Source organism: Oncorhynchus clarkii, chromosome 12 (assembly GCF_045791955.1).
Source record: "Oncorhynchus clarkii lewisi isolate Uvic-CL-2024 chromosome 12, UVic_Ocla_1.0, whole genome shotgun sequence".
NCBI lineage: Eukaryota > Metazoa > Chordata > Actinopteri > Salmoniformes > Salmonidae > Oncorhynchus > Oncorhynchus clarkii.
In genome coordinates this window covers 88,398,484-88,406,757 of record NC_092158.1, presented here as the reverse complement: position 1 = coordinate 88,406,757, position 8,274 = coordinate 88,398,484, and positions in this window count along the sequence as shown.

Here is an 8,274-nt window from a genome sequence, read left to right as displayed (position 1 = left end):
TTCAGGCCCAGAGTAATAATGTAATTATAGAGGCATGTCACAGGGCTCTGAAGAGGACTTCAGGCCCAGAGTAATAATGTCATTATAGAGGCATGTCACAGGGCTCTGAAGAGGACTACAGTCCCAGAGTAATAATGTCTTTATAGAGGCATGTCACAGGGCTCTGAAGAGGACTACAGCCCCAGAGTAATAATGTCATTATAGAGGCATGTCACATGGCTCTGAAGAGGACTACAGCCCATAGAGTAATAATGTCATTATAGAGGCATGTCACAGGGCTCTGAAGAGGACTACAGCCCATAGAGTAATAATGTCATTATAGAGGCATGTCACAGGGCTCTGAAGAGGACTACAGCCCCAGAGTAATAATGTCATTATAGAGGCATGTCACAGGGCTCTGAAGAGGACTACAGCCCCAGAGTAATAATGTCATTATAGAGGCATGTCACAGGGCTCTGAAGAGGACTACAGCCCCAGAGTAATAATGTAATTAGAGAGGCATGTCACAGGGCTCTGAAGAGGACTACAGCCCCAGAGTAATAATGTAATTAGAGAGGCATGTCACAGGGCTCTGAAGAGGACTACAGCCCCAGAGTAATAATGTCATTATAGAGGCATGTCACAGGGCTCTGAAGAGGACTACAGCCCCAGAGTAATAATGTCATTATAGAGGCATGTCACAGGGCTCTGAAGAGGACTTCAGCCCCAGAGTAATAATGTCATTATAGAGGCATGTCACAGGGCTCTGAAGAGGACTACAGCCCCAGAGTAATAATGTCATTATAGAGGCATGTCACAGGGCTCTGAAGAGGACTACAGCCCCAGAGTAATAATGTAATTAGAGAGGCATGTCACAGGGCTCTGAAGAGGACTACAGCCCCAGAGTAATAATGTCATTATAGAGGCATGTCACAGGGCTCTGAAGAGGACTACAGCCCCAGAGTAATAATGTCATTATAGAGGCATGTCACAGGGCTCTGAAGAGGACTACAGCCCCAGAGTAATAATGTCATTATAGAGGCATGTCACAGGGCTCTGAAGAGGACTACAGCCCCAGAGTAATAATGTAATTATAGAGGCATGTCACAGGGCTCTGAAGAGGACTACAGCCCCAGAGTAATAATGTCATTATAGAGGCATGTCACAGGGCTCTGAAGAGGACTACAGCCCATAGAGTAATAATGTAATTATAGAGGCATGTCACAGGGCTCTGAAGAGGACTACAGCCCCAGAGTAATAATGTAATTATAGAGGCATGTCACAGGGCTCTGAAGAGGACTACAGCCCATAGAGTAATAATGTAATTATAGAGGCATGTCACAGGGCTCTGAAGAGGACTTCAGCCCCAGAGTAATAATGTCATTATAGAGGCATGTCACAGGGCTCTGAAGAGGACTACAGCCCCAGAGTAATAATGTCATTATAGAGGCATGTCACAGGGCTCTGAAGAGGACTACAGCCCATAGAGTAATAATGTCATTATAGAGGCATGTCACAGGGCTCTGAAGAGGACTACAGCCCCAGAGTAATAATGTCATTATAGAGGCATGTCACAGGGCTCTGAAGAGGACTACAGCCCATAGAGTAATAATGTCATTATAGAGGCATGTCACAGGGCTCTGAAGAGGACTACAGCCCCAGAGTAATAATGTCATTATAGAGGCATGTCACAGGGCTCTGAAGAGGACTACAGCCCCAGAGTAATAATGTCATTATAGAGGCATGTCACAGGGCTCTGAAGAGGACTACAGCCCAGAGTAATAATGTAATTATAGAGGCATGTCACAGGGCTCTGAAGAGGACTTCAGCCCCAGAGTAATAATGTCATTATAGAGGCATGTCACAGGGCTCTGAAGAGGACTACAGCCCCAGAGTAATAATGTCATTATAGAGGCATGTCACAGGGCTCTGAAGAGGACTACAGGCCCAGAGTAATAATGTCATTATAGAGGCATGTCACAGGGCTCTGAAGAGGACTTCAGGCCCAGAGTAATAATGTCATTATAGAGGCAAGTCACAGGGCTCTGAAGAGGACTTCAGGCCCAGAGTAATAATGTCATTATAGAGGCATGTCACAGGGCTCTGAAGAGGACTACAGCCCCAGAGTAATAATGTCATTATAGAGGCATGTCACAGGGCTCTGAAGAGGACTTCAGCCCCAGAGTAATAATGTCATTATAGAGGCATGTCACAGGGCTCTGAAGAGGACTACAGCCCATAGAGTAATAATGTAATTATAGAGGCATGTCACAGGGCTCTGAAGAGGACTACAGCCCCAGAGTAATAATGTCATTATAGAGGCATGTCACAGGGCTCTGAAGAGGACTACAGCCCCAGAGTAATAATGTCATTATAGAGGCATGTCACAGGGCTCTGAAGAGGACTACAGCCCCAGAGTAATAATGTAATTATAGAGGCATGTCACAGGGCTCTGAAGAGGACTACAGCCCCAGAGTAATAATGTCATTATAGAGGCATGTCACAGGGCTCTGAAGAGGACTACAGCCCCAGAGTAATAATGTAATTATAGAGGCATGTCACAGGGCTCTGAAGAGGACTTCAGCCCCAGAGTAATAATGTCATTATAGAGGCATGTCACAGGGCTCTGAAGAGGACTTCAGCCCCAGAGTAATAATGTCATTATAGAGGCATGTCACAGGGCTCTGAAGAGGACTTCAGCCCCAGAGTAATAATGTCATTATAGAGGCATGTCACAGGGCTCTGAAGAGGACTTCAGCCCCAGAGTAATAATGTCATTATAGAGGCATGTCACAGGGCCCTGAAGAGGACTTCAGCCCCATAGTAATAATGTAATTATAGAGGCATGTCACAGGGCCCTGAAGAGGACTTCAGCCCCAGAGTAATAATGTCATTATAGAGGCATGTCACAGGGCTCTGAAGAGGACTTCAGCCCCAGAGTAATAATGTCATTATAGAGGCATGTCACAGGGCTCTGAAGAGGACTTCAGCCCCAGAGTAATAATGTCATTATAGAGGCATGTCACAGGGCCCTGAAGAGGACTTCAGCCCCATAGTAATAATGTAATTATAGAGGCATGTCACAGGGCCCTGAAGAGGACTTCAGCCCCAGAGTAATAATGTCATTATAGAGGCATGTCACAGGGCTCTGAAGAGGACTACAGCCCCAGAGTAATAATGTAATTATAGAGGCATGTCACAGGGCCCTGAAGAGGACTTCAGCCCCAGAGTAATAATGTCATTATAGAGGCATGTCACAGGGCTCTGAAGAGGACTACAGCCCCAGAGTAATAATGTCATTATAGAGGCATGTCACAGGGCTCTGAAGAGGACTTCAGCCCCAGAGTAATAATGTCATTATAGAGGCATATCACAGGGCCCTGAAGAGGACTTCAGCCCCAGAGTAATAATGTAATTATAGAGGCATGTCACAGGGCTCTGAAGAGGACTTCAGCCCCAGAGTAATAATGTCATTATAGAGGCATATCACAGGGCCCTGAAGAGGACTTCAGCCCCAGAGTAATAATGCCATTATAGAGGCATATCACAGGGCTTTGGAGAGGACTTCAGCCCCAGAGTAATAATGTCATTACAGAGGCATGTCACAGGGCTCTGAGGAGGACAACAGCCCCAGAGTAATAATGCCATTATAGAGGCATATCACAGGGCTTTGGAGAGGACTTCAGCCCCAGAGTAATAATGTCATTACAGAGGCATGTCACAGGGCTCTGAGGAGGACAACAGCCCCAGAGTAATAATGTCATTATAGAGGCATGTCACAGGGCCCTGAAGAGGACTTCAGCCCCAGAGTAATAATGTCATTATAGAGGCATGTCACAGGGCTCTGAAGAGGACTTCAGCCCCAGAGTAATAATGTCATTATAGAGGCATGTCACAGGGCTCTGAAGAGGACTTCAGCCCCAGAGTAATAATGTCATTATAGAGGCATGTCACAGGGCCCTGAAGAGGACTTCAGCCCCATAGTAATAATGTAATTATAGAGGCATGTCACAGGGCTCTGAAGAGGACTTCAGCCCCAGAGTAATAATGTCATTATAGAGGCATATCACAGGGCCCTGAAGAGGACTTCAGCCCCAGAGTAATAATGTAATTATAGAGGCATGTCACAGGGCTCTGAAGAGGACTTCAGCCCCAGAGTAATAATGTCATTATAGAGGCATATCACAGGGCCCTGAAGAGGACTTCAGCCCCAGAGTAATAATGCCATTATAGAGGCATATCACAGGGCTTTGGAGAGGACTTCAGCCCCAGAGTAATAATGTCATTACAGAGGCATGTCACAGGGCTCTGAGGAGGACAACAGCCCCAGAGTAATAATGCCATTATAGAGGCATATCACAGGGCTTTGGAGAGGACTTCAGCCCCAGAGTAATAATGTCATTACAGAGGCATGTCACAGGGCTCTGAGGAGGACAACAGCCCCAGAGTAATAATGCCATTATAGAGGCATGTCACAGGGCCCTGAAGAGGACTTCAGCCCCAGAGTAATAATGCCATTATAGAGGCATGTCACAGGGCCCTGAAGAGGACTTCAGCCCCAGAGTAATAATGTCATTATAGAGGCATGTCACAGGGCTCTGAAGAGGACTACAGCCCCAGAGTAATAATGTCATTATAGAGGCATATCACAGGGCTTTGAAGAGGACTTCAGCCCCAGAGTAATAATGTCATTATAGAGCCTTGGTCTCTGATGAGGACTACAGCCCACGAGTAATAATGTCATTATAGAGGCATGTCACAGGGCTCTGAGGAGGACTACAGCCCCAGAGTAATAATGTCATTATAGAGGCATATCACAGGGCCCTGAAGAGGACTTCAGCCCCAGAGTAATAATGTCATTATAGAGGCATGTCACAGGGCTCTGAGGAGGACTACAGCCCCAGAGTAATAATGCCATTATAGAGGCATATCACAGGGCTTTGGAGAGGACTTCAGCCCCAGAGTAATAATGTCATTATAGAGGCATGTCACAGGGCTCTGAAGAGGACTACAGCCCCAGAGTAATAATGTCATTATAGAGGCATGTCACAGGGCCCTGAAGAGGACTTCAGCCCCAGAGTAATAATGTCATTATAGAGGCATGTCACAGGGCTCTGAAGAGGACTACAGCCCCAGAGTAATAATGTCATTATAGAGGCATGTCACAGGGCTCTGAAGAGGACTTCAGCCCCAGAGTAATAATGTCATTATAGAGGCATGTCACAGGGCTCTGAAGAGGACTTCAGCCCCAGAGTAATAATGTCATTATAGAGGCATGTCACAGGGCTCTGAAGAGGACTTCAGCCCCAGAGTAATAATGTCATTATAGAGGCATGTCACAGGGCCCTGAAGAGGACTTCAGCCCCATAGTAATAATGTAATTATAGAGGCATGTCACAGGGCTCTGAAGAGGACTTCAGCCCCAGAGTAATAATGTCATTATAGAAGCATATCACAGGGCCCTGAAGAGGACTTCAGCCCCAGAGTAATAATGTAATTATAGAGGCATGTCACAGGGCTCTGAAGAGGACTACAGCCCCAGAGTAATAATGTCATTATAGAGGCATATCACAGGGCTTTGGAGAGGACTTCAGCCCCAGAGTAATAATGTAATTATAGAGGCATGTCACAGGGCTTTGGAGAGGACTTCAGCCCCAGAGTAATACAACTAATAATAATTAAAATGTTAAAATTATAATTAATAATGTCAACAGCACAAATACATTAACGAGTATACCTGTCAGGTTCTGACCATAGTTGTGTGTTTTCCTTATTTTAGTGTTGGTCAGGACAGGACGTGAGCTGGGTGGGCATTCTATGTTGTGTGTCTAGTTTGTCCGTTTCTATGTATGGCCTGATATGGTTCTCAATCAGAGGCAGGTGTTAGTCATTGTCTCTGATTGGGAACCATATTTAGGTAGCCTGTTTTGTGTTGGGTTTTGTTGGTGGTTGTTTCCTGTCTTTGTGTTCTCTGCACCAGATAGGACTGTTTTTGGGTTTTGCAACGTTTATTGTTTTGTAGTGTGTTCATGTTTTGAGTTTTCTCTTATTAAAAAACCATGGACACTTACCACGCTGAGCATTGGTCCTTCTCGCCTCTCCTCTACAGATGAAGAGGACGAGGAAAACCCTTACAATACCCACCTCCTCATTTGATATTTATATTTACATGTCCAAGAGAATTCAATAAAGTAATACTAAAATGAAGTACTGTACTCTAATTCATATTTCATTACAATCTGTGTATGTTTTAGTGAGACTCAACGCTCTTCTTTAATCTATCATGTCCAAACAGGTCCTTCCTGTCAATTGTATTTTTATTGACTATAAGTTTATTTTCAGGAACTGAAAGAGAGACATGAAAAAACATGTAAAAATAGAGTTTCACAAGCTGTTTAACATACTGTGTGACTGTGCTGTACAAACAGTATTCTGCTCCTCGGACACATTCAGACATCAACTGTGGCGGTCAGAGAACACGTTGCAGCTCTGCATTCATTTCTTCATTGTCTGTGGGACATTTGATTGTTTCTTTACATTTGGAACCAAACTAACCATTAAATATTTACTCCTGTTACCTTGAGATACAATTCAACTGCAGGGTGAAAGGGAAGAACATTGGAACAACCAAAATGTATGAACTGCTGTTAGTTACCAAGGAGGAACCCATCTGACAAACAACAAGAAGACGAGAGACTCCATACTGTTTACAGCGTTCATAAGGGTTTTACTGTATCAAACCAACGTCCTACAGAGATCCACCAGAACCAAACTATTCTGACAATTATCTCAGTAGATTTGACTGACGTTGGAAGAGATGAGATCTATGTTTTCCCACCCTGCCGTCCTGTTCCTGTGGATTCAGAGTTCTAGTGGATGGATGCATCCTAAATGCCAGATTTATGACAGTAGTGAAGACTTGGAACACTTTCCCACCTGGATCTGCAGCCACATACCTCATCATGCAGAACGTTACACTGCTGCCTGTCAAGATGTCACAGCCATCGAGGAGGATCTACTTGGACTTCCCCCTAATATCAATACCCTCTGCATATTTATGACACATGGTGAAAATAGATCCATGTCTCTGGGCTTTTTCTCTCAGTTTCAGGATCTGGAGTACCTGTACATTAAGGGCTGTTTTACTCAAATCCTTCCATCTGGGAACAGTCACCTTCCAAATCTGCAACATATGTACTTAAGTAATTGGGGAATGGACTATGATTGCTGTGATTGTCATATTGGGCCCCATACATTCAGAGATCTCGTCAACCTAAGTCATTTGATTCTTTGGAGTTATAGACTGTCAGCAATGTCCCCGGATGTTTTCCATGGCATTCCTCTGTTACAAAGTCTCATCATTAGGGAACCCTGTTTAGAGGATTTGTCAGAGATAGCATGCAGAATAATGAATATTAAGTCACTTGTTAGGTTATATGTAGACGCACCAAACATACAATCGTTAATCATTTCAAACTGCTCTGTCTTAAACACCAACGAAAGCATGACACCTGTTTTTATAAATCTAGCGAGGGTTGACTTATCATTTGGTGAAATAACACATATAGAGGAAGGTTCACTGGCTTGGCTCCAGAACCTCACAAGGTTAACAGGGGCTTTCAGCCAGGAAGTCCTACTGGACCTTCCCCTGTCTGGGATTAAACAAATCCAGGACTTCAGTTGCTCTGGGATCAATGTCATTGATATTGAAAGTATCTGTAATGTAGTGTTTTTGTTTTCAATCAAGAAAATATTTGTAAACAATTTCAATACAAGCAGCCTCTCTATGTCCAGTGTTGAATTGTGCACTGGGCTAGAATATATGTATTTAAGTGTACCTTTGTCTTTCCATCCTACTACCCATTTGGATTGGCATTTTATTTCCAGTCTCAAAAACCTTAGTCAATTAAACATAGTCGGCCTGGAAGACAACAGACTTGATATTTGCTCCTTCCAAAAACAACCAATAACATGGTTAACAAATCTCACTTTAGGGTTGAAAAATCAAATGCTTTTTGCTAAACAATTTATCTGTCTTGTTAAGCTCCTGTATCTGGATATAAAATATAATTTAATTTCAAACATTGAAGACTTTGCTTTCCTGGGATTGACAAATCTGGAGTCCTTAGACATTACAAGGAATAAGATAACACAGATAAATGCAAACACATTTTATGGTTTACATAGTTTGACATGGTTAGACCTCAGGAACAATCCACTTATTCACAACATTGAGGCAATGTCTTTCACACACCTCATGTCTCTTAGACAAGTGTTTCTCGGGCAAGTGCACAA